Genomic DNA, 18,094 nt, shown 5'->3' with positions numbered 1-18,094 from the left:
CCCTCCCCTAATGGCGGCCGTCGTGGTCTCGTCCCTGGACGCCAGCAGCGGTGGGTCCCCACTGAGCCCTGTGTCCCCTCCAACCTCTCCTCCACATACCTTCATTCCCCACATCACCAGAACAGACTTTCCAAAGCACACGTCCGGCCCCCCCCCCCCCTCTACTTTATCTAGCCTCCGGCATCCCCTCTCGCCCTCTCTCCCATTCAGCCTCCTCCCCTGCTCTCCAGCCCTCTCTCCTGGCCACTGCCTGCGTCACATACATGGTTACCCAGACCCACGTGCCCAGACGAGCTGGGACTTCCGTGCCTCTGTGCCCCAGCTCAGTCCTGTTCTCCCTTCAGTCTGCTGGAAAAATCCTACCTATGCCTCAAGGTGGAGCACAAACGTCACATGTCACTTCACACAAGACGCCCCAGGCAGAGTTAATTCCCTCCTTCACCGTATAGCATACCTTGTTTTTTAAAACACCCATTTATATGCTTATTGGAGGGCTAGATGCAGCTGCTACCAAGTCCTGTCTGTACACCCAGCTCAGCGGGTCTTCTGGAGCCTTCCGTCCCGTGAACCTCCCAGCACCTCCCGGCTCTCTGGCACTGAGCCTCATGGACGGTCTTTTATAGCCCTCGCCTCCGCTTTCACTGTTTCTGTTAAGTCTTCACCTTACAGAGATGCTGTGAAGACAAATGGGATAATATGTGAAAATGCCGTAAGCGCCAGAAGACGGCCTGTATTATTATGGCTGTAAAGCTCTCTATTGGGGAAATGAAACTTGATGACAGTGAATAAGGGAGGGACAGAGAGCGAGAGACGGAGAGACAGAAATAGAGATAGACAGAGACAGAGAGCAAAGGAGAGATAGAGAGGAAAAGAGATGGGAGACACAGAGAGAAGGAGAGAGAGAGAGAGAGAAGAGATATGGGGAGAGACAGATAGAGATAGAAAACCCACGCAGAAGGCCTTAGCTTGGCCATGACAAGTCTCTCTCAGGCTCACCGACCAGAGAACTAGTCTTCCAGGGTGGGGGCAGAGCAGGGCCTGGGACGGGGTGTGACATGACGCTGGGCACAGGCTTCTCGTCTCCAGAGGGGTCCGTTGCTGCCCTCTGGGTGCCTTGTCCAGAGCACCACTTGACATCTCCCTTAAGACAGTTGAATTTGGGTCTAGTACTAGGTGAGGCCTGTTTGCAGAACCAAGGCGGGGAGGGGGGCGGTGAAATCCTGCTCCCTGAGCTGTGTGGGCGGGTGTTTACCTGAAGGAGGCAGCCCTGGTCTCTCTGGAAACCAGGGCTCCTAGAAACAAACGCACACAGGACGCCTGGTGCACGTTCATGGCCTCCGCCAGAGCAGCTCTGCTCACAGAGGGCGCCCAGGACACGCTCCTCATTGCACAGGTAATTTGTCTTCCCTCAAGAAATCGTTCGTTTTCTTGCCGAGTTAGTCTTCGTAATTACTTATTTGGTGAATTCTTAAGTGGGCAACCAAGTGGACTGTCCAGGCCTCGGGGGAGGAGGGTCTGTGCTCCTTGTAGCTTGTGGTCAGTCAGTCAGTCAGTCAGCAGGAACTCAGAAAAATGAGCAGGGCGAGGGAGACAACGTGAAAGGCCTCATGGATTTTCCCCGGACCTGAGCCCCGCCACCCCAATCCCCTCCAGTACTCTCCCCAATTCCTCCAACACTCAGTGAAGGCAATGCTTCCTCTGGGAAGCTTTCTCAGATAATCCTGCCACCCTCCCACCCTGAATGGGTCCCCCCACCCTAATCCCACAACACAGGACTGTAGCTGTTCGTGCACCTGTCAGCCTTCCGGTCGGGATCCAGGGGAAGGCAGAAGCTCTCTCTCATCTTTGTGTCCCCGGTACCCTGGTGCAGACCTGGAAATGCTTGTTTGTTGACCGACTGTCAGAGCCCCTCCTGGCACAGACTTACCCACAGGAAATGGGCTGGGGCCCTTGTAGAAAATCAGGAAGCTCCCAGGTCCTCTCCTTTTCATTCCCCAGCACACTGGCCTTGTGTCTGAGGATTCTTTTCTGGAAACGTGGGGGTTGTGGAAGGGTTTCCCACCCTTTCCAGGAGCCCAGGGCTGGTCCTTCCCTCCCACTTCTTCGTCTTTTCCCGCCCACCTTTCTTGACCCCTCCAGGGAGACAGGCCTGACCTCAGCGCCTGCTTCAGATACTACTATATCACGAAGATTTTGATGGGCCCAGTCAGCCTTTTCAGCACAGTGAGGCATCAAAGCCATCTTTGTCTCTGGCCAATTGTGTGTGTGTTTTGCTTTTTAATTGCGGCAAAATACACTTAAGATTTGCCATTTTAAACATTTTTAAGTGCACAGTTCAGTGGCAGTAACTGCATTCATAATGTTATACAAACCATCACCACCATCCACCCACAGAGCTCTTTTCATCTTCCCAAACTGAAACTCTCTCCCTATTAAAGAAGCCCCCCCTCCCCCCAACCCCAACCCCAACCCCAGCCCCTGCAACCAGCGTTCTACTTCCGTCTCTATGAATTTGGTGGTTGATGGTTTTCATGGCACAAAAATATTAAGTGTGGTGTGTGCACCTGGATTAGGCAGAGACCACCTGGCACCACCTGGAGACCGCTGGTACCAAGTCACTTGTACTCAAGACGTGGGCTTCGTTTTGACACTTCTCTTTTGGTGGGTGACAGAGCCCAAAGCTGAACCCAAGTGCATTTGCCTTTAAACCTGTGCTCAAAACTCCAAGGGATGCATCTTGAATGGGGGAGTCTCAGGAACCTGGGGAGGGGAGGTCGGGGGCTGGTGGCAAGCTGTGAGTTTAGCAGGTGGAGCTTTTTCCAGTCTCTCACATCACACGTGATTTCTTCTGCATGAGATCAGCTTTGCCTGCAGACGTCCAGGTTTCCCTCTTTTCTTTTCCTTCCGGCTGAGGGCTTATTTATTGCAAATGAATGTTCCTGGTTAGTTAGAACAACCAGCGCTCTGTAGTCACAATAGCGCTCTCATGGATAGTGTTTCACAGACCCCTTGTACTACGGCTGTGAGCTCTGCACACTCTCCGCACACACTGACTTACTCACCCCTGGGCCTGGCAGGGGGAGCTCAGCCAGCAGTGGTGCATTTTAATGCAGTCCTAGCCTGAGGCCACGGGCTGGTCCAAACAGGCATCAGCTCTAGCAGGAATAATTATTGTGCTTGTTCCTTTTTAAACACACCTGACATATGTAAGGCACTGTTTGACCTGCATAACCTCATGCAATCCTCATCGCAACAACTTTAGGTCGGGTTTGCTAGAAGCAGATTTGAGATGAGGATTCTCATGCCAGTGAAACCTACACTGACTTTGAGGGCAGCAGGACAGGGCAAGGGAAGAGGTTGGACCAAGGTGTGGTGCGGCTGGAGTCTGGCCCCAACCCGATGCCATGGGCAGCTGGGGGCCTGGATGACAGCAGAGTTGCTCTGTGTTGAGGCCTTAGGCAAGCCGGGAAGCTTGCACCGCCTCCGTTTGCTCATCTGTGAAATGACCCCAATACCTGCCTTGCCTTCCTCCACGGAGATGTGAGGATCGATTAAAATGTGTGTGCGAAAGTGTTTTGAAAACCACAAAGAGTTCTGCAAATGTAAGGAGGTAATTTAAGGAGAAGGGGCCATAGGACAGACACAACCGACCTGCCAAGAAGTTGCTAGAGATCCCTGGCTTGGGGTGTCCCCTGGCTACTCTTGAGCCAGCCCTGTTCTCCGGGCTCTCCAGAGAACTTTGTGCCCTGCTGAGGCCTGAGCACGGAAGACCCCATCTGGACTGCTGGCACGTCACACCGGGTGCTTCTGGGTGGGAGGACCTTTTCTCTAACAGCCTCCATGGCCTTCAGAGGCCCCTGCCACTTGTCAATTAGTGGCCCTGAAGGCAGCCATGTTTTGGACTCTGCAATGGGCCACAGCCCTGACTGCCGGGAAAATCTCCCAGGGCTCAGCCAGAGGCACTGGGACCATACAGCCGTTGGAAGCAGCATTTCTTTGGGCATATTCCTCCCTTGCCTTTGGGAAGCGGCTGTTTGCAGAGGCCTGTAGAAATTTCTCCTTTGCTCTGCAAAAAATGTTAAGCAAATATTTAAGGAATAAGGGCTTTATTAATGATGAGAGTAAACACTGAGGAAGATCAGCTATACGGAACACGCGTGTTTAAGAAAGAGGAAAGGAAACATGAATGGAAAGCCACCGCTTGTCCTGAGCAGGCCTCCTAGTGACTTGCCTGCATGTGAACAAAGGGCAGAGATTCAGACTTTCCTGAACATCCAGTTTCGGACCACAGCTCCCAGACCCAGGCCTGCACACGGCTCCTAAGATGCCCAGGTGTTTTCAGATAAAACGAGGCCTTTCTCCTCCTGGATCCTTAGAAAAGCAGAACCGATAGGATGCCGAGACCAGAAAGGACCAGCTGTGGACCACAGTCCAGGCTGCTCCCCTGAGAGGAAGATGAAGGAAGAGGCCAAGGAAAAGGAGACTGGGTCACCCCGGGGCAGCCTCAGAGGCTTTACCACAAAATGGAAAGTTCGGGCAGATGTCTAGGGCTGCCCACCAGGTATGGATGCTCTCATTCCTCCCCACGCCCCCAACTCATGCATACTCCATGGACCCCAGGCCTGCTAAGCCTAAAAGAAAGACCTTTTCTGAGTTCCCTGTTTAGGGCCCATTCAGTTTTTCTCTGAGAATTGACACCTCCACCTCTCCCTGGAGGCGTACCATAGCGGTCTGACAGCTAGAGTCAAATCCTAGTACTGACACTTGTGGGCTGTTGGCCTCAGTTACTTACTTCTCTGAGTCTTGGCTTTCTTATCTGTAAAATGGGGTAATAAAGAAACTACCTCATAAGGTTGTTGTGAGGGTTAGATGAAGTGGAGCTTGGAAAAGGCTTGGCCTAGGGTGCAGTACGTGCTCAGTAAATGTCAGCCACTCTTACCTCCCCGTCTCCTATCTCTGTCCCAGGCTGAGAGCCAGCAGTGGCCTCGTGGCTGGCTGAGGTGCAACTCTTGGAATGTCAGCTTGCCAGGTGCACCCCAAAATGAGCTTCCCTAGGTTCTCAGGATAGTTTGGCCTAGCACCCCATAAGATCTAGGAAGGTTAATGGCTTCTGGGGGTGGGGGTGGGGGGGTCTCTTTACCTCCCACCGGAAGCCACTATCAGTTTATAGAATGGCTTTAGCAAAGGTGCATTTCATTAAATTTCAGAGCACTTTGAAAACCATTTGCTGCCCCTTGGATCCCTCCAGCAGCAGCCGTCCCCAGATGGGCCAGTCAGCCTCGGAACAGCAGCGCATGGGCCGTGGAGTAAAGAGCTACATCCGTAAAAGACGGGAAGATGTTGTGTCTAATGCCAGTTACTGTTCAGGAAGTTTGATGAACTTCCCCTGGGCGTGAACTTTGAACTGGCTGGAGAGGTTGGGAATTTCTGGGCCTTTCGTTCTCAGTGGGTTCCTTGGAGGAGCTGAGTGTGGGTGACGATTCATGGTGGAAATGTTTGCGGAGATTTTTCAAAATACATTCTCCCCCAGCCCTCACCAGGATATTTGAGAATCTTGGTGGGCGGGGACTATGTATTGATAAAGCTCCCCAGGTAACACTCGTATACATCCTGCCCTTGGCTGAGAGCCACAAGCCTTGGCTGAGGAACAGAGAATACGCAGCACGTGGCAATGACCTCAGAGCGTAGCTGCTGCTGTCAGACCACGGCGCAAGAAGAGTGGACCTGACACTTGTGTCATTTATTGTTTATGAACTCTTTCCACAGACGCCGCCTCACTTGATGTCCAAGGTTACACTCTGATAGTCAAGGCTGGCACCTCCGTTTTACAAATGAGAATGTTGAGGCCCAGATAGGATAGGTACAAACAGTGAAAAAGGGATAAGCGAGAGCAAGAACCCAGCTCTTCTGACTCCTGCTGCCGTGGAGGAGGAAGGAGAGGAGAGGAGCGGGAGAGATTTAAAGGTACTTATTTTAAGGAATTGATTCACGCGATGGCAGAGGCTGGCAGGTCCGACATCAGCAGGCTGGGCCGGCAGGCTGGAACCTCAGGGGAGAGTCTGAATTGCAGCTCAAGTTCAAAGGCCGTGTGCTGGAGGAGTTCTCTCTTCCTCAGTGTGGATCACTCTTTTTTCTCTTAAGGCCTTCGACTGATGGGATGAGATACACCCAAATTACGGAGGGCAATCTGCTTTTCTTCAAGTCTACTGGTTTAAATGTTAATCTCCTCTAAAATATACCATCACAGCAACATCTAGATGCGGTTGATCAAATATCTGGGTACTGTGGCCCAGCCAAGTAGACATAAAATTAACCATCCTGCCCCTCTGTGTTGCACAATCTCCATTCGTTTCAGTCTAGGAAACTTCACCCTCATCACCTTAATAAGCCACGTCCCATAATAAGCAGGCAGCATGCCATCAGGTGAGAGGGGAGCCGTGAGTCTGCTAAGGTAGTGTCATTCTCTGTGGGGGACAGATGTCTGGCCCCCAGGGATTTACTTGTGTCTTTATCTTTTCTTGTAAATTTTGTACATTTTGTGATCTATAGCACTTCCATTTACCAGGGGCTGGCAAGCTGGTTCTCTAAAAGGCTATGTGGGAAATATTTTAGACTATGCAGGCCACATATGTTTCTGTTGCATGTTCTTCTTTGTGCGTTTCATAACTCTTTAAAAATATGAAAAACACTCTTAGCTTGCTGGCCACATGAAAACAAGCCAAGGGCTGGACTGGCCTGTGGGCTATAGTTTTCCAACCCTTGACTTAAACCCCGAAAATTCCAGGTATACCTGGATGATTGACATTCCTGGACCACTTCCGATCCGTACATGTGCTCCTCCAACGGCTTCCAAATCCGGTTGTTCAATAGAAATGTCAATGACATAAAAGCTGCCAGGTCAACGGGGACAGACGAGCCTCTTTCCCCCAAGCGTTAATGACCAAATCTCCCCCGAAAGATGGGGAAGCTTTCCCCACCATGAAAACTTTGTGCTGGGAAAACAAAGGGCCCAAAAAGACCATGAAAGAACAGCCACCATCAGGCTGCCCCCTCCCAGCTGGTTCCCCAGCATGGGCACCTCCAATTCTGTTTGGTGCTTAGGGTCCCCAACAGGGAGTACTACCCCAGGTGGCCTGGAGGCTCATTACACCTGGGCTAGGAGGAGGACAGCTGCGTGGGTAGTGACCGCTGCCTGTGGCCGGAGCACACAGTCCTGTGTGCAGCCTGGCGACTGGCCTGGAATGAAGCCACATCCAGGCAGTGGGGCCTGTCAGCCCCTCAGGTGCTCTTCGGTGACAAGAGTCATGAGGGTATGAAACCCTAGCTTTTTGGGATGTGTGGGTGGGTAGGGGGCTGGTGGTGGGGGTCGGGCCTTTTTCTGAACCACCCTGACCCCATAAGGCTTGGGTATCTCATTGGAGAAGAAGGATATCACCAGGCAGCATAGTAGAAAGGTCAGCTTTTCACTTCACATCTCACAGGGCCAGTTCTTGTTCTCCCATTCTGTTGTTATTCAACCTCTGGCTTTGAACTCCCACAGCATTTGGTTTGACTTTCTCTCATGGCACGCGTAGCTGTAGAGTCAGCTAGACATAAACTCCTGAAGGCAGAAATCGGGTGGATCTGACGATCTTTGAATTCCCCTGCCAAAACCCCTGGAACACAGTAGGAATGTTTCACTTCTGGTTGATTTGAAAGTTTATAATATTAACCCACATTTATTGAAGCTCTTGCTACGTGACAAGCGTTTTGCACAGATTCTCTCATGTCATCCTCACAACACAGCTTCATGGGCAGGCTCTTTGATTAGTCCCACTGATGTCTTGGAGAAGTAACTGCCTATAGTCATTCGAGCAAGGGGAGCACTTGAGACACAACCCAGGCTGTCTGGGCCCGGCCCACACTCTCCACCCCCAGGTTACAGATCGGCTAGTTCACACCTGTCACGTCTCTGTTAGGACCCACTGATGGTGGGGACTATCTTTGGAAGCTTACAGAAGAGCAAGTTTCTCCCCAAATAAGGGATGGAAATAACTACCCAAAAGGCCAATGGTTCCCAGCCTTGGAATTCTCTGGAGAACTGGATGTTTGGTGAGGCCTGTGGAGAAAAGCCTGTGAACAGATGTGAAGTTCCCTTTACTTATTAATTAATTAATTTATCATGGTAAAATAGCCACACATCTACCATTTTAACCATTTTTAAATGGACAGTGCAGTTATATGAAGTGCATTTACACTGTTGGGCAACCATCACCACCATCCACCTCCAAAACTTTCTCTTCACGCCAAACGGAAACTCTGCCTCCATTAAACAATGACTTCCCTTCCCCCACTCCCCCAGCCCTTGGCCACCGCTATTCTACTTTCTGTCTTTATGAATTTGATTACTATAGGTACCTCCGCAGAGTGGAATCTTATGGTATTTTTCTTTGTGACCGGCTTGTTTCACTTAGCATAATGCCCTCAAAGTTCATCCGTGTTGTAGCAGGAATCAGCATTGCATTCCTTTTTTTAAGGCTGAATGATATTCCATCATGTGTTATTAAAGGAAAAATAAATTATTTGTGATCCTTGTTAAAGACGGCACGGCAGAGTTTATTCAAGTTTCTTTAGTTTCCTCACCTGTAAAGTGGGTGCAATACCGGTCTCACCAGACTGTTGTGAGGAGGATAGGACATGATGGAGGTGAAAGCCCTCGTCATTGAGCGTGGCATTTAATAAACTTACAGTAAATGTTACTCTCCCTCCTAACCTTTCCCCTTTCTCTCCTTAATCTAGGAACCCCACCCTTCCTATGAAAGAGTACCAGATATGTGCGTGTAAGGAAAAAGCAGGAGAGAAACAGCTGGAAACATGGATCTGGACCAGTTATAGAAGGCCTTGAAAGCCACATAAGGAATTTGGACTTTATTCTGTGGACAGCTGGTGTTATGGGTTAAATTGTGTCTCCCAAAACTTGTATGTTGAAGTCTCAACTCCCAGTGCCGCGGGATGAGACTTTATTTGGCAATAGGGTCGTCGCAGATGTCATTAGTTAAATTAGAATGAGCTCGTACCTGAGTGGACCCGTATGACCCATGTGCTAACAAAAATGGAAAATTTAGAGACAGAGACACAGAGAAAATGCCGTGTGAAGATGAAGGCAGAGATCAGAGTGATGCTTCTACAAGCCAAGGAATGCAAAAATTGCCAGCAAACCACAGACTGTAGAGAAGCAAGGAACAGATTCTCTCACAGCCTTGAGAAGGAACTAACCCTGCTGACACCTTGGTCTCAGACTTCTAACCTCCAGAACTGTGAGACAAGAGATTTCTGTTGTTTAAGCCACCTAGTCTGTGGAAATTTATTACATCAACCTGTTGATCCCAAGAAGGAATAACCTGCCAAGAAGGACTCCTTGTAGTTAATTGGGCTCAAATTCAAACCAGAGCCTAACATTATTTGCTAGTAGAGGCCTCTCATACACACTATATTTCAAAGGAAAAGCCTCAAACTGAGCTGCCAGCCTCCTGCGCTATGTCCCCACTGGCAATACGATCCTTATAAAGGAGTTTTTGGAATCCTTTTAAACGATGGGCTGAGACCTGCCCAGTCTATGAAAATTGCACAGCTATTTTTTGTTGTTGTTGTTAATCCAATGCTTTCATTATTCACAATTTAACTTCACTGTATTGAAAGTCTGATTAGGTATGGCCATAAGTCAGGAAATAAACAATGATGTAGAAAATCCCAAAAGCAATAAAATATGAAGGACACTCTCGCATAAAATTAAGCAGAAATAACATTAGTGATGTCATGCAGTTTCTGAGACACCATAGAAAAATTGTTTCTTAATATCGGTAAGAAAAATTATGCATCAGTGAAAATGCAGGCTTAAAAATATAGCACTGAGAGTTTCAATTTGTGATATCTTCACTGATGAGGGAAAATGGAATTCATTTGCATATTTACTGACCAATCAGAACAGCTCCAAAATGACCAATCAGAATGTGCAATTCCAACCAATCAGGAGAGAGCTATTTGGACCAATCAGGGGCCAGGGCGGGAACTTTATAAAAGAGAGCCGCCAAGCTCACGTTCAGTTTCCATCCCGGCGGGTTTGAGAGCTGCTCACCTGAATGAAGTTTCTCCTTTTACCATACCCCAGGCTGGGGACTCCTGTCGATATTAGATGAGTGGCAGCAAACTTTTGTCCACAAACTCTAGCAAAAGAATCCAGCTGGGAACTTCTGCAAAATGGGATACTTGAGAAAAAGAACCAAAATGTGAAGGGAGCATATGATTTATCCAGCCTTCCTTGAGTAGCATCCTCACCTGTTTGAGTCAAAGACGAAACGTTCAGTAAGTACCTGCTATGAGCTGCCTCCTGATAAGGTGGGCAGCTGGGGCTGGTTTACCAGCGACTGTGTTACAAAGAGAGCTTAAAGTACCAAGAGCCCAGGGCACTCCGAGCAGGGGGAGGTGGAGGGGAGCGGCCTCGTTATCATCACTGCCATTTGTCATTATCAAAAGATATTGATCGAGCACCTAATTGAGCCTAACCCTGTGCTTGCGTTTCATTTTGCTTTTCAGAGCTCTTAAGCACTAAACGATCTGCAAACAAGCAAAATAAGTATCCATAGAAGGCAAGTGATTTGTACCATTAATTTTCCTTTTCTCTCTCCTCTTCTTTCTCTTGTAGTATTTTCTGACTCACAACACTTACTCTAATTACGGGTGACTGCCTATCACTGAGCTAGTGCTGAGCTTCCTGTAACGACCACCTCGTACCTGTCCTCGTCCCCCCACAAACACACCATGCTATCACACACACACAAACACACATGTGCGCACACTCACACACCACACGTGTGTATTCTGGAAGGTGCCCGGAGGTGGTGCCTGCGGTTTAGGGTGCTGTGGGGAAAAGGCTGAGCTCCTTGTGTCTTCATGGGCTCAGAAATGGGGCAAAGGAGAAGCTGCGAGAAGCAGACTAGCTGAGGGCAACTAACAAGGATGCCTCGTGCCATGGGGCCCTCCCCTGGCCCCCAGATGGGTGCCTACCACCTCCTATCTCACATCACTCCCAAACAGAAAGGCTGACCTATTTGGCCTGATTCTGACTGGGTCAGAAGCCCAGGGTGGGGGGCTCGGGCAGGGGTTAAAGGTGGGCGTGGGGGAGAGGGGCCGCCCTCTGGCCCCTCCGAGACCAGTCTGGTAAGGGCCTCAGCCCCTGCTCTTTGTCTCTCTATCACCATCCTCTCACCTCCAAACCACACACAGGGGCATGTGTCCCTTCTTCCTGTGGTTGTGGGGTGACCTTCCCTTTCGTAGGAATGGCAGCGTCTGAGGTTGTGGTTTTGGGGTGGAAGCACGCAAGTAATTCGTTTTGCTCTATTTGACTTGAATTTCTCTGGACCACCTTTGTTCAGGAAAAAGCACCCTCCCCGTGTTCTGCCTGGTTCTGGAAGATCTGCCTGTTAGAAAACTGTTACATTGCCTTGTTTAGTCCTCCCTCACCTTCTAACCTACCTTTTTCACCTCTCCTGGAGAGCTTCAGGGTTGAGGTATGGGACCTCTGAGTCAGGGACGGGGAGGAGTAATTGGGGAGCACAGAGCACCTGGGGGAGATGCAGGTCTGGGGCACAGTGGGAAACAGAGTGACCCTGGGGCCCCCCCAGGAATCATTCTGGGGGTGGGGCAGAAATGGAGACTCCAGCCTGGTACCAGGAAGGAGACATAAACCTCCTTCCCCTTCCTTCTTCTCCCAGCTCCCTCGCAAGCTCTTCCTCCCTCCTGCTTCTCTGTCTCCATCGTTCTCTTCTCTTCCCCTTCTTTTTCTTCCCGCTTTCCTTCCAGACCTTCCCCCTCTTGTCAATCAAATACTATGTGCCAGGCCCTGTTTGTGGCGCAGCCCTCAAGGTGCGTCCCTTGTAAGAAGGGAGCTAGGCAGCGGACAAGTGGGTAAATAAGGTAACATGGGCACTGAGAAGTGCTACGAAGGAGATAGAACAGGTCGACAATGTGGTTTTGTTTCAGGGCCACTGAAAGCTGGGGAACAGGAGATGAGATTCATGAAACGTGGAATATAGGCAGGCAATGGTCAAGGCTGAGAGACCGGAAGAGAGAATGGTGGCCTGTTCTGGACTGTCCACTGGCAAGACTGAGAAGTGGTCAGATTTGGGATAGATTTTGGAGGCACAGACAATGGGACTAATGATTAATGATGTGCTGACTCTGGGTGTGAGATAAGAGAGAAAGGAAGGATGACTTCTAAGTTTTCAGCCTGGTTTCTAGATGGTACCATTTACTGAGATATGGAAATCTTGCGGGGAAGGGTGAATTTGATGGCCTCTCAGAGTCAGAAGATTTGGGTCTGCTTCTTCTTGCACAACTCACTGAATCTTGCCAGGCCTCAATTTCCCTTCTGTGAAATGGACGCAATTCAGTGTTACAGAGTTTTGGGAGAGCTCTTTGCAAGCTGGAACACACACATTTATATGTATATGTATATACGCATACATATGTATCTCTCTAAGCACACTTATATGAATGTGAATCCATATATACCCCAACTTGGAGAGATGGTCTCAGCTTCCCACATTCTGTCCCGTTTGTCACACACAGATGTCCTGCAGTGTGCCCTGGTTCCAGTCTACCTTTCTTCCTTTTCTCTCTCCAGCATTTCTAGACTCCAGGGGATGCCACCCCCTTCCCCATCTGAGAGTGTCCTCTAGCCTTACATCCTCCAAATCAACTCCTTCCCCTCCTTTAAGACCCCCACTCAAATGCCACTTCCTTTGTGAAGTTTTCATGGACCCCCTTGTGGGATCTTTTTTTTAAATCCTCTGAATTTGCGTAACCCTTTGTACCTTCTTGTGGGACTGCCACATTAGGTTTGGGTGTGTAGCTTTTATATATGTATTTATTGGGTAAATGAGTGAAACGTGAATCACTCGTTGTTTTGAACATGGACAGAGCACAGATTGTGTCCCATTGATGGCGGCTAAGGGCTGGGGACATAAAGTGGAGAAGAAATGGCCTCTCCCCTCAGGGAGTTTACAGTCTATGGAAGAATCTAGAGAGTCACAGATCATGATGGCCGTTAAGGGCCATATTTGTGGGACATCTGGGCTAAATCAGACCCTGCACTTAGCTAACCGTAGGCTGCTACTGTGGGGTAGAAGTTGTTTAGACTCTTTGTGGTCCAAACCCAAAGATGCCACACCAGTGTGGGTCGGTTTAAACAACGGAAGTCCTATGGCTGGCGCTTGGGGGCAGGGTCTATCCCAGGAGTGAGTCCTCCCTCCCTGCTCTCTCCCACGTTCAGATCTCCCCCACTTTCCTTATATAGTCACAATTTTATCTCCGTAAATTCTCCAAGCTGGAACATCACACTGCTTGAGGGCCTTGCCTTCAGTGCATCACCACCCTAATTCATCCCGCTGCTTTAAAGGATGGAGGCTCAGAGCCCCGTAAATCACCCTGCGCCTCCCAGCTCATGACCTAATGAATATGGAGTTTGGGAAGAGACCGAGCTGATTCTTCAGTTCTCCTTACCTTGGCATTCTGTTCTTTACAAAGGCTCACTTTAACCGAATTTGGGGGAAGGATGGGGCTCAGGTGGGTGAAGTATGGGGGGACAAGACTAGGGAGGGCCAGAATTAGACTCCAGGTTCCCTCCCTCTTCCCTCCCTCCTTTTTCCCTTCTTCCTTCCTTCCTTCCCCCCTTCTCCCTGCCTTGTTTTCTCCCTCCCATCATTCCTTTGTATTTTAACAATTATTTATTGAGCATATACTCCACAGCACTTAAGTACACCTGAAATACCAGGTATCAAATACTTGGGTTTGTTACCCTGTCCTTATATATATGTGCCATTCAAAGTCAGTCAGTGGGGTCTCTGCTGGAGAGTTAGGTAGCCCCTATTCACCATGAACACCTCGGCATGGTGGGAGACACCTGCCGGCATGGTGGGGAACACCTCAGACAGTGGGAGTCTCGGCACAGCATGACTTGGTCTGTCTGATAAACCGTGGCCCCCACAGAGTTCTTAAGGGACTGGGGTGCTCCGTAGAGGCAGGGAAGTGGGAGCATCCAGGTGCCTCTGGCTCAGGAGGCTCAGACAGTGGGAGTCTCTGATCAGTAAGAAATGAAGGGTTTTGCCTTCTGGTAGACAAAACAGGGCCTCTGAAAACAGACATTGCACTCTTTCCTGGACTGCTAAGAGCTACCTGATTCGTGACCAAATGATGCCCTTGGAAGTCTCGGCAAGCACTTTACTTCTTTGGGCCCCAGTTTTCACAGTCATAAAGCGAGGAAGTTCTCAACGAGTCCACCTAAGGAATTTATCCAAAGAGAATAACTAAAGACTATAGACATAAAGACTCAGCTATAAGGATGCATCACAGAATCACTTATAATGGCAAAATATTGAAAATAACAACACTGGGAACCTGGCAAATTTCATGATGATGCTTCACGTAACGGTACCTCCATAGAATGAATCACAATGCAGTCTTTACAATAAGGTAGCAGACCTGTATCTATGTAGACTTGTCTTTCCTTCCTTCCTCCCTCCCCTTTCTTCGTTTCTTCCTTCCTTCCTTCTTTCCTTTTATCTATCTATCTATCTATCTATCTATCTATCTATCTATCATCTATCATCTATCTATCATCTAGAGAGGGAGAGAGAGACATGGAAATATTGGATATGATAAAATAAGTTTAAAAAGTTTATAAGCTAATATATGTAGTGTATTTCCATCTTGTTTACAAATATGTCTATGTGGAGATCTAGAAGGAGAAAGAACCTGAAGAGGTGAAAACCAGAATGTTTGGAAGGCTAAATACTGAATATTCATAGGGTTATCTCAACGATGAGGTTAAGGACTATTTTGATTTGCTTCTTTATTTATTTGTATTTTCTAATTGTCTACAATGAGCATAGGTTACCTATGCAATAAAAACATTAAAAGTAAAAAAAAAAAAAGGCAAACTTGTAAACCAATGTTAATAGCAACATTATTCACAAGAGCAAAAAGGGGAAACAACCCAAATGTCCATCCACAGATTAATGGGGAAGAAAATGTGGTATATTCATACAATGGAACATTATTATATCCTGAAAAGGAATGAAACTTCTGACATGTGCTACACCATGGATGAACCTTGAAAGCAATATGCAAAGTGAAATAAGCCAGACACAAAAGGGTTAACAGTGTATGACTTCACTTATACGAAGCCCTTAGAACAGGCAGATTCATAGAGACAGAAAGTAGAATGGTGGTTACCAGAGGCTGGGGGGAGGATGGAGAGCTAGTTTTTAATGGGCACAGAATTTCTGTTTGAGATGATGGAAGAGTGTTGGAGATGGATGGTGGTGCTGATTGCACAACAACGTGAATTTATTTAACGCCACTGAATTGTACACTTAAAAATGGTGAATTATGTGTTTATGTCTATCTCACCAGTAAAGAAACAAACAAAGAAATAAATAAAATGATAGAAAGGGGGAGGCTCTACCAGGTGCTTCCCGATGGCCCTTCCAGGTCTATCTCCACCACTTTCTCCTCCTCTGACAGTGACTTTGGACAGGATGAAAAGAAGCAGCCAGCTCGCGTCCTCTGACGCCTGGGGAATGGCAGGCGGGACACCCTAGAGCCCAGTGTCATTATCAGAGAGACAGGGTCTTGGCTCTCTCCAGGAAGCTGTGGCTCTCTGGTTGCTTAGCGAAGAGACCTGGTAGCTGGAGCAGAAGTGAGGAACGTTGTTTTCACAAGGCTAATTAACCAAATGTGTTTTCCTTGCATGTGTCTGTGTTTTCACATTAGGTTTTGCTGCAAAGAGGATATTACAGCTAATTAGACTCACAGCTTTGGACAGATCTCTGAATAACCAATAAGTTATTTCTCATGGAAGCGTACTAGTCAGCACTGCCTGCCTGCACCTTCAGTCGCAACGTCTGTGCAGCACACCAGACACCGAGGCTTCAGGGTGAGATTTGCAGAGCTGGCTAGAGATGTAATTCTGGAATCGTTTTCTCCTGCCTCAGAAAGACTTTCTAGGCTCCAGAAAACTGAACTCCAGTGCTTTGTGTCACAGGCCCTTCACCCCAGTGAGACCAGATTCCTTACTACCCTCATCGATGCCCAGCTCCCCGTCCCTGCCTGATCTTGTTATAGGAGACCCTACTGGGGGACTTCCCAGCCCACCTAGAAAGGTATCTTCCTTCTTTGGCTTGGAGTTGCTCCCAATATTCCCAAGGATGGATTTCTATAGCCAGGTTTCTAATAGCCCAGCCTCAGCCCATTGGCCTTGGTGGGGATACTGACCCAGGAAAAGCCATTCCAGAGGCAAGGTCGAGCCAGAGTCTCTCTCCAGTGAATCTGGAATAGATACACAGAGAAAATGGTTAAGGTAGCTTCTGAGTTCTTCTGGTGCAAACAGACAGAATCTAACCCTGGCTCACGTAAGCAAATAGGTAGCACTAATAATAATTCCAGGTGACACGGGAACGAGAGGACCTGGGAGTGACTCAGACTGGAGTCAGTACTCTTTTGGGGGCTGTCACCAACATGGTTCTGCTCCGCCTACTCCGGTCAATGTGTCTTTTTCCCCCTTAAGTTCAAATTTGCAGGTGAAACTGACTGGCTCAGTTTGTGTCAGGTATGGGGGCAATCAGCTCTGGCCACGGACAGGGGCAGAAATGGCTGTGGGGGCTCACCTCTGAGTTTTAGGAATCTTCCTAGAGAAGAGAGTAAGTTGTGGGCCAGATAATCCCTTCAGCATCATAACACTTGTCTGCACAGCCAGGCAAATGGTCGTGATCAGATAAGAGTGAATTCTTTCTTCTGCCAAGCCCTCGCGAGTACCTTTAGACGCACAGGCAGCTTCTCATGGAGGAAGTGATAAAATGACATGTGCAGAATGGTTTTATGAAGGGAGGGGGAAGGAGAGAGGGAGAGGGAGAGAGAGAGAGAGAGAGAGAGAGAGAGAAAGAGAGAAAGGATAGAGCAGGAGGACAGGAGAGAAGAGATGCTGTCTTTTCATGTTATGGACCATTTCTGAGGCCCAGGACATTTTTGGCCTTGAGTCCCATGAGATCCCTCTAGAATATCCTGTACTCTTAGCAGGGGTGATATCACCCTTACAAAGGCAAAATTAGTTCTTGGGGGGTAGGGCGGGGGGGGCGTGCAAAAAAGCCTTAACTATGAAAATGATTTGTGGCCCTCCAAAGGACCACAGTACATAAACAGTGATGTAGTACATCTGTGGTATTAAAATCTGGGGACCTTGATTGCCGTACAAAATGTCTGAAATAGTTCCTGAAGGGGGTGATAACAACAACAACAAAAAAATGGTTGAGAAACAAGGCTCTAAATCTTTGGAATGAACGTCTCCCCCTACCTTTTTTTTTTTTTTTTTGCCAGCTCCAGCTGCCTGTTATGACTTCTGGTCAAAGTCGCCCTAACTGAGACAGACACCCTTGGCTAGTGGCCAGGCTGCAGGACTGGGGAAGAAGAGGAGCTGCCGGGAACGGGCTGGCCGAGGGACCCTGAGAGAGCCACCAGCTCAGGTAAGGGCTGGGACCAGGGAGGGAGTCTGGGGGACTTTCATGAGGCAGCTGAGACGGGAGGGAGTGAAGCAGGGGACTTGGCAGATACTCTCATCAGCAGCTGTTGTAAGAGCAGCGCCAACAGCAGAGGGACATGGACTCCAGTGACCCTCACTGTGTCACGGTCACAGAGCTCTGTCTCAGCTTTGTGTGCCCGTGTTTTATGATCATGCTGTGCTCTTCCTCCTGACCACTGAGGCTGGAGTCAGGCAGTGTTGGCTCCGAAGTCCCCCGGGCCCAGCCGAGGCCAGACAAGGGCCCACGGGGACCCCAGACCTGGTTCAGGCAAGTGTTGGCATCAGGGCCTGTTTTGTATTTTTTTAAACAGCTTTATGGAGAAATAACTCCCATGACATACAGTTCACCCAATGGTTTTTCAGTCTATCCAGAGTTGTGCAATCTTCACCACGGTCAATTTCAGAACATTTTCATCCCCCCAAAAAGAAACCCTGTACCAATTAGCTAGTACTACCCTGTCCCCTTATGCCTTCCCCAGCCAA

At 48.7% G+C, this 18,094-nt stretch overlaps 1 protein-coding gene and 1 long non-coding RNA gene across 2 annotated transcripts in view; both read left to right on the top strand.

Annotated features, from left to right (window-relative positions):
* The first annotated feature begins 1,307 nt into the window (after positions 1–1,307).
* On the top strand, positions 1,308–10,626 carry LOC117018694 (uncharacterized). The gene is made up of 3 exons (XR_004422286.1): positions 1,308–1,393; positions 8,779–10,341; positions 10,573–10,626. It is a non-coding gene; the product is annotated as an uncharacterized LOC117018694 (long non-coding RNA).
* A 5,187-nt stretch (positions 10,627–15,813) lies between these two features.
* The window catches only part of SUSD4 (sushi domain containing 4), a 154,122-nt gene continuing 151,841 nt past the window's right edge, over positions 15,814–18,094 (top strand). The window contains exons 1-2 of the mRNA XM_033099863.1: positions 15,814–15,973; positions 17,410–17,555. The gene's annotated coding sequence lies outside the window, so the exon portion shown is untranslated. The remainder of the gene's footprint in view (positions 15,974–17,409; positions 17,556–18,094) is intronic.

This window comes from Rhinolophus ferrumequinum, chromosome 27 (assembly GCF_004115265.2).
Source record: "Rhinolophus ferrumequinum isolate MPI-CBG mRhiFer1 chromosome 27, mRhiFer1_v1.p, whole genome shotgun sequence".
Taxonomy (NCBI): Eukaryota; Metazoa; Chordata; class Mammalia; order Chiroptera; family Rhinolophidae; genus Rhinolophus; species Rhinolophus ferrumequinum.
This window is presented reverse-complemented; position numbering and strand designations above follow the sequence as displayed.